Below are 15,859 nucleotides of genomic sequence, written 5' to 3'. Positions count from 1 at the left end.
ACAGACACCTAGAATAAATTAATTTGTCAGTAAGCACTCTATAAATAACCATGGTGTTTGCTTGTTGTGCTGTGGGCTGCCACAACAGACAGGGACAGCGTGCAGGACGCTCCTTTTACCGGTTTCTAGTGATGGGAATTTCGGCTCTTTTTCGGGAGCCGGCTCTTTTGGCTCTTCTTACTATAAGGAGCCGGCTCTTTCAGCTCCCAAACGGCTCCTGAGATTTTATTTTTGATTTAATTGCTGCAATTAACTAGTTAATTAATTAAATTATTATTTATATTTTATCAATAGGATGTTTTCCATTTCATTTTTTAGTTTTTGTAGCCATTGTAAAGCTTTGTAAAGTATAGCAGTGTAATAATGTTCTAGCTATAGAAATAAAACTTACTTACCAATTAATAAATTATTTTCTCACAAACATAATGCAAAACTGTGTTATATTACCAATATAAAATACACAGCTGATTTTCCCCTCCTCAGGTGCCTCACCGACTCCTCTCCCCTGCGCTCCACAGCTTTACGCATTACACCAATTTTCGTATTTTCGCAGCTGTGAATGACATCAACCCCCCCAACCAAAAAAAGTAGGCATACACCATGCTACTTTTTTTCCTTTGAATGGTAATAGACAACACAAAGATGCAATCGGACAGCAACTTTTTTTGTGAAAGTCTCTCTCTCTCTCTGAGGCACCTAAGGACAAAAAAACTAATTCGGCTCCCCAACTCGGCTCCCACCGAAGAGCCGGCTTCCGTCGTTCACTTCAAAGAGCCGGCTCTTTGAACCGGATCGTTCGCGACCGACACATCACTACCGGTTTCCTACTGACCCAGACAAGAGGGCCAAATGGATTGCAGCTGTGAAGAGACAGGATTGGGAGCCAGAGTACTCCAGACTTTGCAGTGATCATTTCATTTCAGGTTAGTTTATCAGTTAACGCAATTTTGATAAAATATATAGCAAAAAGTAAATGGGACAGTGTTTGTTAACCCATCTGAGCAGTGAAACAAGGCAGTGTTAATTTGTCTAGGGTTGCATGTAGCAGACATCAGACATAAAACGCAATAACAGAGGCTAGAAAGAAACGGGACACAGAAATAAATAAACAGGGCTCCATACCAAGGCTGGGTACAGTGTTTGTGATAAAAGACAGATCCAATTTAACACAAATCACAGCTTACTTTCTTGTTAAAATGTGCAAAGGTCCGCCTTGCACTGAAGGACTCAAGCGTGCCATCCAAAATGGCTGCGTCACGTGACTTGGTCACGTGGGTGAAATACCTCAATAGCAATTGCCGGTGCTGTGCGCTATGCAGACATTAATGTTTCGCGTGCACGCTCTTGCTCGCTTGCTCTAGATTCCGGGAGATATTCTCTAATTTGTGGGCATCAGGGAGCCGCTATCAGTATGCGGGAGACTCCCGGTACTTCCGGGACACTTGGGATGTCTCTCCTTATTTGTTCCTGGTGCCAGCGATTTACAGACTGGACATGTTCTTTCCCTTACACTCTGTGTGTTGTCTCTCCCTGTCTGACCTGAAATCAATAAATCAGAGAGCTACAGCAGGGAAAAGAACAAAAGCTGTGAAGGTCAACGGGAAAAAAAATTAAATTTATATAAGGACATTAAAACAAAATAATGTAATAAATTTATATTATGATGTAATAAAAGTAAATAAGAATGGTGTTTGTAATGAGTTCTCTGTGAAAGTCTGTTTTCACAACTTGAATAAAACCGTTTTTCAGGTCATAACAGGCCTCAACATTAACTTTTGTCACCTTTTTCCCTGCAGGGCAAATGGCTTCAAAACATTTTTGTCCCCTTTGAATTTCCTTTTGCCCTAAAATTTTGTGGTATTTCGGCAAGTTGTCAAGTCCACGGTTCAAGGCACCACTGATATGTTTTCTAGGGGTATAATTGAGTTATTTAGACAAAAGAACATTTCAACAATTATTTTTAAAAACATTTGTGTCTGCAACAGAAGAACAAGACAAACCCTGAAAACATGAAACATAAATTAATATCATACATGTAAGAGGGGCGGCATGGTGGTGTAGGGATTAGCCGTGTCGCCTCACAGCAAGAAGGTCCGGGTTCGGGCCCCGTGGCCAGCGAGGGCCTTTCTGTGTGGAGTTTGCATGTTCTCCCCGTGTCCGCGTGGGTTTCCTCCGGGTGCTCCGGTTTCCCCCACAGTCCAAAGACATGCAGGTTAGGTTAACTGGTGACTCTAAATTGACCGTAGGTGCGAATGAGAGTGTGAATGGTTGTCTGTGTCTATGTGTCAGCCCTGTGATGACCTGGTGACTTGTCCAGGGTGTACCCCGCCTTTCGCCCGTAGTCAGCTGGGATAGGCTCCAGCTTGCCTGTGACCCTGTAGAACAGGATAAAGTGGCTAGAGATAATGAGATGACATATATGTAAGACTTACGTATGGTACAAGTACATAATACGTCTTTTTATATCGAGTTTCCGACACAAAACACTTTCTTTTGCCTCACAATGACTCGCAATATTGCAAAGATGAATTATAAAACTAAAAACATTATAAAACAGGAGTGTGTACTGCAGTACTGTCTTATCATTCAGTCTGCCATTGCATTCAGGAGGAAATTAAACAACCTGTCCTCCTCATCTACATCAGCTACCAGTGCAGCCTCTGCAAATTGTGGGCGCCGTTCACGCCGTCCACCATAGGTGGCCTGCCCTCTCAGCATTAAACGCATCGAGATCCAGGCCCTGTAGAGCAGGGGTTCTCAGCTTTCTCTGCTTTAAAGCCCACCTATTCATACTTGTACCGAGTCGGGGCCCATTAAAAAAGATCCCCAATTATTTTGGCTCATCTATTCTATTAGAATCTAATAATCTACTGTAAAGTGTATTCATGGGATGCAACATCACTCCCTGTTACAGATGGGAATTTAAATAAATGCAATAAAAAATTTTTAGATTGTAGGTATTGTATTTAAAGCTGTACGGATGCAGGTCATTCTCAGTCAGAAGGGGTTAATGATCCAAAAGTGGAGTCTGATCCATTCGCACAAGAACTTATTGCCATGTTTGTGTTCAGCAAACAAGTAGGTTATTAAAACCAAGAAGTCCACTCAAAAGAAGTGGATATAGAAACCATTCTGAAGGATTTTTCCTATAAAAGAAAAATTTACCACCTAAATTTGACATTAGTAGAATTGTGATCATATTGTAGCTGTAACTAAATACAAAGACAATAGTTATGCAAACTGTTAATTAACTTAAAGGATATGGGACATGAAACATAAATGCATGCTATATCAGTTTCTTTCCATTAAAAATATGAATTAATTGCATCAACAAATAAAAAATTATCTATTAAATTCAGCAAAATCGTTATATTCGTGATGATTATAATTTCTGCTCGACTTCCGATATGCATTTTCTACAACCGGAAGAGCCGCTGTCACGTGATCATATGTCACAAAAACTTTCGGGCACAGCAGAAGCGGGTAGATGAATGGAGAAGTGGATGACAAGAAAATTGTTTTTATAGTCTTTAACGTACATTGAACATCATGGTGTATTGTGCTGCTTATGGTTGCAATAATTCCAATGGGAAATGCCCTGGAGTAAGTTTTTTTGCATTCCCCAAGGACCCGAAGCTGAGGAAAGTGTGGGCTCACCTGCGCATGCGCAGTAGTGATGTGTTGGTCGCGAACGATCCGGTTCAAAGAGCCGGCTCTTCGGTGGGAGCCGAGTTGGGGAGCCGAATTAGTTTTTTTGTCCTTAGGTGCCTCAGAGAGAGAGAGAGAGAGAGAGAGAGACTTTCACAAAAAAAGTTGCTGTCCGATTGCGTCTTTGTGTTGTCTATTACCATTCAAAGGAAAAAAAGTAGCATGGTGTACGCCTACTTTTTTTGGTTGGGGGGGTTGATGTCATTCACAGCTGCGAAAATACGAAAATTGGTGTAATGCTTAAAGCTGTGGAGCACAGGGGAGAGGAGTCTAATATTTTATTTAATAAAATATTTTGTTGCACATTGTTCTGTGTTTGTTAAAATAATTTCCAACTTTGCTTCATAGTTTTTTAGGCCTGATTTATACTTCCTAATTTATTTTGTGGCATTTTGTTCAAGGTCGAGTGTGAAATAAAGCCATAAAGGATAAACAGTTGATGTCTTCTGTGTATTTTATATTGGTAATATAACACAGTTTTGCATTATGTTTGTGAGAAAATAATGTATTAATTGGTAAGTTTTATTTCTATAGCTAGAACATTGTTACACTGCTATACTTTACAAAGCTTTACAATGGCTACAAAAACTAAAAAATAAAATGGAAAACATCCTATTGATAAAATATAAATAATAATGTAATTAATTAACTAGTTAATTGCAGCAATTAAATCAAAAATAAAACCTCAGGAGCCGTTTGGGAGCCGAAAGAGCCGGCTCCTTATAGTAAGAAGAGCCAAAAGAGCCGGCTCCCGAAAAAGAGCCGAAATTCCCATCACTAATGCGCAGTAGGCTTAGTAGGACAAATCCAAGAGGTAGGATAACTTTACAGAACACCTGTTGAAAAAACTTTGCACCTACTGTTTCCCACAAACTGTGTTTGGACCATTTCACTGAGGATTCTTTCAACATTAATACTCAGGTACTGAGCGATATTAATTGCCAAGCCAAATTTAAGAGGCTACTTAAAGATGGAGCCGTTCCCAACGTCCCAATTCAGGAACAAGACAGCGGAGTGAAACCCGAAGTGCTACGGCCACCACGAGGTGCATTCGCTAAGTGACTGAAAGCCGAGGTAAGGATTAGTATTATAATTTTGGGTGTATCAATTATTGATTATCATAATTCTGACTCGTTTCGCCATTTTGAATGTTTTCATCTCGGACTCTGGAAGCATTGTATCTCAATCAATCTCGAAAAATATCAGCAAAAAAAAACTAGCTTGCAACGGACTTTAGCTAGATCTATGATGAACTTTCAATGTATGATACAAAAATAATACTTCTTTCAACAGATCATTAGCCTTTGAGCAAAATTGTTTTTAACTTACCAGGAAGTGTTATCGAGCCGACCGCTTTCAGTTTCATGGGGACTGAATGAACTTTCACTCTCAGAATCATCTGACCCGTCAGAGTAAAGACAAGATCCATGTTCATGTGAATTTCCAGCTATTGGTTCGAATTGATAAGGTCTAACTTCACATCTCTGTGAAACATCGGGAATATCACTGTCGATGGTGTCCATTTCGGTAACCTGTTTACATTAGATTCCCAAGTGCTGGCTCCTTGGAAAGTTTTTGTTACGTCACGGGTCACGTGACCACCTAGCTCATTAACGAATCTTTGTTTTACGCTGATGTATAAAAAAACTTGAATAATGTGATGATTTTCACATTTTTGATGCCCTGCAGTGATTTAGATGGCATTTCTTATGTCCTTTATATATAATTATACCCAGAAAAAAATCCATGTCCCATATCCTTTAATGTGAAGATAATCAACAGATTTTAAGCTTTTTTAAACATTGTGTATATTTTAGTCTTGTATTTGTAATTATTTGTATCTGTACATGCACGACCCAACCAGCTCTGCTGATCAACTTATTGTGTTTAAATAAAGTTATTCATTCATTATGAGGTGGAAAATTATCCATCCGTTGAGTTCCCTGATGTCTCAAACTACCTGGTGCTGCAGACATCGTTCTACATGGACACACAGATTTAAACCTGGAAAGGCATGGAGGAGAACAACTTTTTTATATCAGTGGCAGCTGTTGGTTTTTAAAACAGGGGAAGCCCATTTTACGTATTCATCGTAAAACCTGTAGGCCGGATATCAAAGCATAGAAAGGTGTGCCCCATTAGCACAGTGAACTAGACAACCCTACCTAGTGGCAGAAAGTATTTTTGCTTGTACATTTCATGTTATAGTCTGGCTTGCCAGGCTAGTGCCTCATATCCTTAATCAAAAATATCAAACATCCAAAAATCACTGGCTATTCAATGAAGAGCCTTGAACATCATACCCTGATATGCAACACAGAGTCTTTAACACAACACCCAGCTGTGCAACACATCCTTGAACATCTTCTGCAACACAGTCTGGAAATTCATAACCAGGTAGGCTATGCAACAAACAGAACCTTGAATATTATACCTAGGTATAACCTATAACACAGAGCCCACCATTCTCTTAACATTACTGAACAATATACACACTTCAGATTCATGAACATGATATGATGCACACTATTTATGCACAAATTCTGCCCTCCGCTCCTTTTCCAGAAAATGGTCTGTGACCCTGTCATACCAGCTGGTTGTGCCTTCCAGAGACTTCACCAATTTCTGTTAGCAGCTAGCACTGCAGATCCCAATAAGGCTCAAGCTAGCCTACAACCAGATTGAACTACAAATGAAATAAACGAGTGAATTCACGAATGATCAAACTGATAGAATGGATGAAAGTTAACGGAGCACAACGAGTAATATTTACATTTATTTACAGAGTAATGTACAGAGACATCAATGAGAAGAAACGTTTATATGAAAAGAAATTCGGACAGCACTTTGGCACACGACTACACTTTCTCAACATCCGCTAGGGACTGATCATACTTCCGTGTTCCTCGCCGACACCGAAGTACAGAGCCCGCCCTCCTCACTACCTCCAATAATCCTTCATCAGCCTGGCTTCTTGCCCCTCCCACTGTCTCGTTTAGTCCCAGAGAAGCCCGGCTTCCCTGGAAGTGACGATTTTGTCGATTTTAACCAATAACAACTAGCCGAAATTGGCTGTTCAGAGCCCTCTCATAGACTGCAATGGAAACCCGGCTGCCAGCCATAGAGCCCATTGAAATAAGAAAGGTTACAGCGTGTTGCCAGATTGGGCTGTTTTAAGTGCATTTTGGTGGGTTTTGAACATATTTTGGCTGGAAAATGTCAGCAGTATCTGGCAATGCTGGTTACAGCCTGGCAGCAAAGGTGATTCTCGTAGCGAACTGCAAGTTCGTCAGACATCACTCAAATAACAGGATAGTTATGAACGTAAATACAATCTTGAGCATATATTATGTTATGCAAGTTATTGTTTTAATGAGAATTCAACGTCATAGATGCCGCAGTTTGGGGAGAGAATTTTAGGGGAAGCTCGGCTTCCCTTGTGGTCTCTGAGAAATCGCCCCTGTTTTATATGTGTCTGGGTTAAAGATCTGGGGATCAGGACACGACAAGATAAATCCTGTATCGTTGTTGCCCGGGTAAGGAGGAGTTTCTGGGCTTTTTGTCCATGTCTTTGCGATGGTTGCTATGACGCTACAAGTTTTGGATATATCAGGTGAAAACAAATGACTGCCGCTCGATTCCCAATCCTCCCTGACCTTCTCTTCCAGCAGGCATCACAGATCCATAGAATTACCCACAAATATCTCTCTCTCTCTCTCTCTCTCTCTCTCTCTGTGTATACGCGCGCGCTCTGTGTGTATTTGACAGGGTGGGGGTGTTTAAAAACAACAACAACAAAGAAAACGCTGTCCTTTTGTCGATTCAATTGTATTTCTATCGGCATTTCTACAGGCTTTGTATCATATTCTACACACTATCCAACAGGTTCTACAAGCAAGTCACTGCATTCAGGAGGTTGTTTCCGAGTCATTAGATTCTGTAAATGCATCATGGCAACAATCCAACAACACCTTGATATTAAAAAGAAAACAAAAAGAATCATGAAAAAGTATTTTTGAAGGCTGAAGTGTTTTTAAAGCAAATCCTCCAGTACTGTAACTCAAGTAAAAATTCGACTGAACAGCTTTCACTTGTATTGCAGTAACATTTGACCAGGAGGATCTTTACTTTCACTCGAGTAATGGAGTTGTGGATTTTGTCCCAAAGTGCAGATTTGTCCAAGTGCTTTCAGTTTCTCTCTTTCTAACAGTGGAACAGTAGAACAGTTATATTCAGGTTTATGTAACCCTGTGTAACATTTAAAAGTCAGTTCATAAAAATTAGTATATGCATATTAGTTTTGTTAAAAAGAGAGTATTAAAAAGAGTTTATAATATTTAGGTCAGTAAAAAATGTTTTGGATAAAACATAATAAATATATGTACGATTTCATAAGTTACGCTACTTACAGAAAAAAAAAAATAAATAAATAGATATATGGTTAAAAAGGTCTGTTATATAAAAGACGAGAAATTGATTTGAGCACGAGTGCGATTACTGTGAAATCTAACTTTTCCTTTAAGTTGTATGTCAGTCATTTGATTTCTGCGTTGTCATTGGTCAGAAGCAAGTAAGCAAGTGCTCAGCCAATCCAATTCATGCAGTTATGTTGGAACGGGGCGGGAAGTTCAGGCTGTGGTTCAAGCATATTTGAACAGGAGAGTGAGTGAGCGTTTTCATTCAGAGTCCTGAAGGAAGCGAAGGTGTTGTGGGAAACATTGAGAATTATCATTGAGGATGACTACCCGTGGTCCTGAGTGTATATGCTTTTCTGTGACCTACAGAAGGTAAATATAATGTACATTTTTAGTTTGAGCTGTAACTTCATGTTGTAGTTGAAAAGATGCGTTTGGATACCTGCAGGCCCATTTCAAGCTATTTGGGGGCCCTAGGCAAAGGGGGATCTGGGGCCCATAATTATCCCCCCCTCGACGAAAGGCCTTATGGCCGCCTACCCACTGAAGACTTAATAAATAAACATCACACATATTGTAATCATTCTTACGATTTTTACTTAATAAATGAACTCTTTACATTATTATAAATAATTATCAAACCAAATTAAACACAAGAATAGACAAAATATACACACATATACACACACACACACACATATATATATATATATATATATATATATATATATATATATATATATATATATATATAGCGGCACGGTGGTGTAGTGGTTAGCGCTGTCGCCTCACAGCAAGAAGGTCCTGGGTTCGAGCCCCGGGGCTGGCGAGGGCCTTTCTGTGTGGAGTTTGCATGTTCTCCCCGTGTCCGCGTGGGTTTCCTCCGGGTGCTCCGGTTTCCCCCACAGTCCAAAGACATGCAGGTTAGGTTAACTGGTGACTCTAAATTGACCGTAGGTGTGAATGAGTGTGAATGGTTGTCTGTGTCTATGTGTCAGCCCTGTGATGACCTGGCGACTTGTCCAGGGTGTACCCCGCCTTTCGCCCGTAGTCAGCTGGGATAGGCTCCAGCTTGCCTGCGACCCTGTAGAAGGATAAAGCGGCTAGAGATAATGAGATAATGATATATATATATATATATACTTTGATTTTGGTCTGTTTGTTTATGTTTTGTCGAGACTTCCAGCAGACGCTCTGTCACATGACCGCATCTCACCAATCAAATTGTGGGGGAGACTGTGATTGACTCGCTCCTCCGCCAATCAGGGGGCATGACTGGTCTGGAGGGAGAATGAGGAGGCGGGCCAGAATGCAACAAAGCATATGACCATGACCATATTTGATTTATATATATATATATATATATATATATATATATATATATATATATATATATATATATATATAAATCAAATATGAAAATAAGACAAAGTAATATAAAATGTGCCAATAACGCAACACTAAATATTTACAGTATATACACAAGTAGAAATAACTTCAAATGGTGATTAAATGATTACAAACATGAATAAGAATCTTAATAAGAACCAGGACACACAGAAAAGTGCAAAAGGTATAGAAAAACACAAAAATTTAAGAATACACAACTAGAATCATGGGCAAAATGTCTAAAACTGTTCTCTCAAACTTGCCATGTCGTAGTCATTAGCCGTGCTGATCGCAGCAGGGCTTCCTTGCAGAAAGTTCGGGTTTCTTAGCTGAATTACTGCATTAATATCCGACCAAGGTCACAAACGTAGCCTATTTATGTAAAAAAGAGCTTTCTTGTGAGCCATCCCCTGTCCTACTCCATTCATGCTCACGACACACTAGCTACTTCTGATGAAAGCCATGCAGCTCGCTGAAACTAACTCTGACTATGAGATTTTGATAAACACAATAAGTTAATCTGGGAGAAGTTGACAGTCTTTCACCTATTTGTGTGGCACATATTAGAATTTTCAGCCAGTCCTTGCAAGTTTGTAAGCCTGTTGTGCATGACAACGTTTACATCACTGTTATAAACACTGTCTACAAGATAACTACCATTAACGTAAGCTAGCTACCAAATTTGCTTGTCGACCCGCTTGGTATTAATGAGTGTGTACATTCTCACTTACCAGTGTCTTGTTTTTTTCTGTCTTCCTCTTCCCTTTTCTTCTTTCTCTTCTGGCTCCCTGAGGGGTAATTTCACTTCATATTTGATTTTTTTTTTTTTTTTGCCGCGGAGCTCTGCAACCACTTGACTGGACGGAGATGGGCATTGAGAGGTTGACAACAGACTGTCATTGCACTTTTCGGCCAAAGCATGTAGGGAGGCACTGTTGTGCATTAGGGGGCCCCCCTTGGAACTAGGGTATTTCAACAAGTGTCAGGCGCTGCGCTGCCGCGCTCAAAAACTTGTCATTGCTATTGAATACATAACCAGTCGTTCGGCAGTGGGGGCCCTTCGAGGGCTGGGGCCCTAGGCAATTGCCAAGTCTGCCTACCTTGTTGCAACGGCCCTGGATACCTGCTATGCTAACGTAACATTCCATGTCTGCTGTTTCCCGATGCTAAAATAAGCTAGCGCTAAGTATGACTGGCGTTCGGGTATAACTGAATGATATAGCTCGAGGATATTGTGGCTCAATTCGCTTTTGTGCCGTTAAAGGAGACGGACGCTGTGAAAACAAGATTGAGACGAGTTTTGCTGGTGGATGGACCCTGCTGTTTTTTCTTTCCCGGACTTCGTTGCTGCATGCGGACTGCATTGTGGACTGTGACTGCCATCGGCCTCTGTGGTCACCATTAACTATCCTCTGCTATCCCCCTTGTCCCTCATTTGGATTTGTGAGTACATTACTGACTTGACATTGCATGTGCTTCTTAGTTTATGCTCTTATTTGAGTGAAGTGACCAAAAAGTTTTAGGTCTCACCGCACCCGAGCTTCGGCACAGGCCTGCAACGGAGTTTGGGGTTATTTGAAGTGAGTGTGTGTGTGTGGGCCCACGGGTGAATTTTGAGTTTATTGAAGTTAATTGAAATTAAGACCAGGGACATTTGATTTTAGTTTTGCTTTATAGGGTATAAAACCAGAGTTCCTAGAACCTGACGTACACCGTTTAAAGTGACCCTGTATTTTATTTTATATTTTGCGTTTGGGAAAAGTTCTTATTTACCTTATAACAGCTTTCATTTTGTCCCTTTGTAAATAAATACCTGTAAAGGATGTGGCTTTTCTAAAACAGTGTGGTGGTCCTTACTGTAAATTAGTGAAACTTAGCAAAATTAGAATAACTTTCAGATATAAGGGGTAAACCTTTTACTTTATGAACTCAGGCCCAGTCTCCCTCAGCATTTAGTTATATCCTTAAATGGGATACCTGGGTTACATTTACTTACATTGCTTTTCTGGATGCTGCAATCACAGGCATCACCTTCACAAGAACCCACTCTGGTATCTTCCCTGTCCTGGTATATTTACTCAGGTCAAACTCCTCCAGCTCCTGTGCTGAAGTCAGTAACACAAACACCAGAGCAGACCACTGTGAAGGAGAGAGTTCACTTTGTTTTCCAGATTTCAGGTAGCGTTGGATTTCCTCCACTAGAGAATCTTCACCCAGTTCATTCAGACAGTGGAACAGATTGATGGATTTTTCTGCAGGAAGATTTTCACTGATCTTCTCCTTTATGTACTGAACTGTTTTCCTCTTTCCTGTACGGGAGCTACTTCCTGTCTGTGTTACTAAGGCATGCAAGAGTTTCTGATTGGACTTCAGTGAGAGACCCAGAAGAAAACGGAGGAACAGATCCAGATGTCCAGTCTGACTTTTTAAGGTCTGATCTACAGCACTCCTGTGTACATCTGAAATTGTCTTAAAGGACCAAAAATACAAATTACTGGACTGACTCTGATCAAGAACATTTCTCTTTTCCTTCATGAAGGTCAGATGCACATACAGAGCTGCGAGATGCTCCTGAACACTCAGATGAACAAAGCAGTACACTTTACTCTGGTGAAGCCCAACCTCCTCTCTGAAGATCTGCGTACACACACCGGAGTACACTGCTGCTTCTGTCACATCAATGCCACACACTCTCAGGTCTTCCTCATAGAAGATCAGGTTGCCTTTCTCCAGCTGCTCAAAAGCCAGTTTTCCCAGTTTGAGAAACATTTTTTTATCATGCTTCTGTTTCTTTGAGTACTTTCCTCTAATGATGTTTGTCTGAATGATGAGGAAGTGTGTGTACATTTGAGTCAGAGTCTTGGGGATATCTCCACTCTCTGCTTCACCCAACATTCTCTCGAGAACAGCGGCTGAAATCCAGCAGAAGACTGGGATGTGACACATGATGTAGAGACTTCTTAATGACTTCAGGTGTGTGATGATGTTCTCGGCCAGGCTCTGATCACTGACCCTCTTCCTGAAGTACTCCTCCTTCTGAGGGTCATTGAACCCTCGTACCTCTGTAACTCGATGGACATACTCAGAGGGGATTTGATCAGCTGCTGCTGGTCGGGAGGTGATCCAGATGAGAGCAGAGGGAAGCAGATTCCCTTTGATCAGGTTTATCAGCAGCACGTGCACTGATGCTGATTCAGTTACATCACACACTCTCACTGTGTTCTGGAAATCCAGAGGGAAACGACACTCGTCCAATCCATCAAAAATGAACAGAACCTTTTCCAACTTGGACATTTCTGTTTCTTTGGTTTCCTTAAAATAGACATGAAGGAGCTCCATCAGACTCAGTTTTTGGTCCTTCATCAGATTCAGCTCTCTGAAAGGAAGTGGAAATATGAGGGGGACGTCCTGATTTGCTTTCCCTTCAGCCCAGTCCACAATGAACTTCTGCACAGAGACTGTTTTTCCGATACCAGCCACTCCCTTTGTCACTACAGTTCTGATGGGTTCATCTTCTTCAGATAAGGGCTTAAAGATGTCGTTGCATTTGACTGGTGTTTCCTCTATTTTTCTCCTGGACGCTGCCTCGATCTGTCTCACCTCATGTTCTTTATTGACGTCTCCACTGTCTCCCTCTGTGATGTAGAGCTCTGTGTAGATCTCATTCAGGAGCACTCGGTTTTCCAGCTTTATTATCACTTCATTTAAACACTGAAACTTCTTCATCAGATTTAATTTGAACTTTTTCTGGACTTCATTTCCAGCAGCAGATCCTGGGGCGTGTCTGTGTGACAGGGTGAAGTAGGAAGACATGGTGAGACATGGGCTCCAATTATTACAGTTTAAGATCACAGTTTTTCTGACTGGTTTCCACAGAGAGTTCTTTATGATGTTCTCACTGTGCATTTGTTTTATTCTCCTGTATGTTTTCTATAATCTAATCAGTCTCTATGAAATAACAGCAGAGAGGTTTATAATACCCGTGCGTCAGTGTCACAGTCATGGTGTTGGGTTTGATCTTACCCTGTATCTGTGATGAAGATCTTTTCTCTTCTGTCTCCTGCCTTCTGTAAATCACTGGGAACAAAACATTGTTGCTGTTAAAGACAATAACTTTCATCACTTTAAGCCTACAATCTAAATTTTAACCCTAATTTTACTACAATAATTCTTTGAGTGCATTAAGATTTAGAGAGCACAGTGCTGAATACAACACGACAAAAATATTGTGGAACTGGAGAAAAAAAAATAGTTTTTCCTTCTTATATGGTCATTAGGGATGGAACAGAATATCACTCCATCATGCATAATGAACAGATAATGTGTTTTAAATGGATGCAACAGCAGATGTGTATTTTTCAGAAAGCCGGCCAGAAATGTTCACAGGTATAAAATCTGTAACTGGATCTAGAATTATACTCCACCCTGGATGATCCACCAGTCCATCATTTTAGGGGCAACAGAGTGATCAGTCAACCTACTGACATGTTTTTGGGAGGTGGGAGTTCAGGTTGAGGAAAATGCTGATTTTCATTATTATTAATAAATACTGTAATGTCAGTGATGTGATTTATGGTAAATAGTCATTGTGTTCAGATAAAGGGTCTCCATTTTCTATTATATTTTACAGAAACACTCAGACACATCGCTTTTCATGGAGACACGGCCAAGTAACAGTGATCTCAATGGGGTCGGGATTTTAACCGTAAATGTTTTATTATTATTATTACTATTTTGTAGTAGTAGTAATTCCATATTGTTTTTGCTTATATTAGCATTTAAGACATTACCTATAAAACATTTGACCTTCATAAATGTTTACACTCCTCAAAAGCATTTCCTGAAAGTCTTGCTGAATTACTAAAGACTAAGAAACTATTATATCATAAAAGCTGTACAGTAGACTTCCGGTAATGGTGGCGCGCTGAGTAGTCGTGGTTTCTCTTGCTCTGTTGCTAATCCTACAAGTTGAGCACTTTAAACATTCCTAACCGCCTTTAAAAGTAAAAGATTTTGTGATTTAGGCTTGAACAATCAAACATGACAAGGACAAAGAACAAGGACGAGCTAAAGTGAAACGGAGGGCTCCTTAATGAAGAAAACATGTCGACAGCTAACTCCGAAGAGAACAGCGATGCGCCACCTGCACAGGTGGGTAACACCGACTCCATCGAAAGCACAGAAAATCCCTCTACCTCGGACATCATGAAAGCTATACTGTCATTCAAACAAGACTTTCATACAGAAATGGAAGGGGTATTGGCGGCTATCAAGAACGTGCAATCTGACATTAAAGAATGCAGCGGCTGCACTTCCAAGGCAGAGCAACGCATTTCTGCAGTGGAGGACACCATTAACAAACTGCAAGCGACGGTGGCCAAACTTGAGAAGGCGGCTGAAAGTTTAGCCAGTAAAGTGGAAGACCTGGAGTGCAGGAGCCATTACAACAATGTGCGCATACTGGGCATACCTGAGAAAGAGGAGGGATCCAACCCATGCTCGTACATCGAGAAATGGATTGTGGACAATCTGGAGATATCGGTCCCGGTTCTGGAGAGAGCCCACCGCTTACTGAACCAAAATCCTGGTTCTACGCTGAGAGCACTCATTGTGAAATGCCTTAATTATAAGGATAGAGAGGGCAAAATTCAAGCTACCAGGGTGAGGAAAAAAATAAATTAATTAATAAGTTAAAAAAAAAAGAGATAATCTACAAAAATAATAAAATCAGATTCCTCCCGGACTTGTCTGCAGAAGATTACAAACAACAGAGACAGTACGACAACATGAGGAAAAGGCTGCAGGACAAGGGGATCCTCAAACACTGCATCATCTTCCCTGCCAGGCTACTGCTGACTCAGAGCGCAAACAACCGTCTTTGACAGCCTGATGATGTGGATAAATACATCAGGGAGTTGGGGGAATCGGAGCCTGGAGACTAATTAACTAAGGGACTACAAACTCATCACTACAGTTAAGATGTGATTTCTCTTTGTGATGTTATGAAACTCCATTCTTTAAGGTTAACATTTACAGCAAATTTTCTATATTCATGTTAATAACAGTAAGGATAGGAATTAAATCTAAACCAACAAGCAACACTAGCAAGAGAGCTAAATTAATCAGAAGAATGGTTCCTCATCATAGAGTGGACCTGTTCAGAGTGTTCGAAGGAAGAAGTTTGATAAGGGATAAGGGTTCCCCTAGTGTTCAAGTTGGGCATTTGTGTGTTTGGGATGTTCAGGGAGGGAAATCTCTCTTCATGTGCAGCATGGTACCAACTTTATCAGATTTAATGCCTTTTCATCATACCTTCCCAAATGGAAGACATAAAAGAAGCAATTAAT

At 40.6% G+C, this 15,859-nt stretch overlaps 1 pseudogene; it reads right to left on the bottom strand.

The window, feature by feature from the left end:
* The window catches only part of LOC132870291 (NLR family CARD domain-containing protein 3-like), a 34,570-nt pseudogene extending 21,288 nt beyond the window's left edge, over window positions 1–13,282 (bottom strand).
* Between the last annotated feature and the right edge of the window lie 2,577 nt (window positions 13,283–15,859).

This window comes from Neoarius graeffei, chromosome 22 (assembly GCF_027579695.1).
Source record: "Neoarius graeffei isolate fNeoGra1 chromosome 22, fNeoGra1.pri, whole genome shotgun sequence".
Lineage (NCBI taxonomy): Eukaryota > Metazoa > Chordata > Actinopteri > Siluriformes > Ariidae > Neoarius > Neoarius graeffei.
This window is presented reverse-complemented; position numbering and strand designations above follow the sequence as displayed.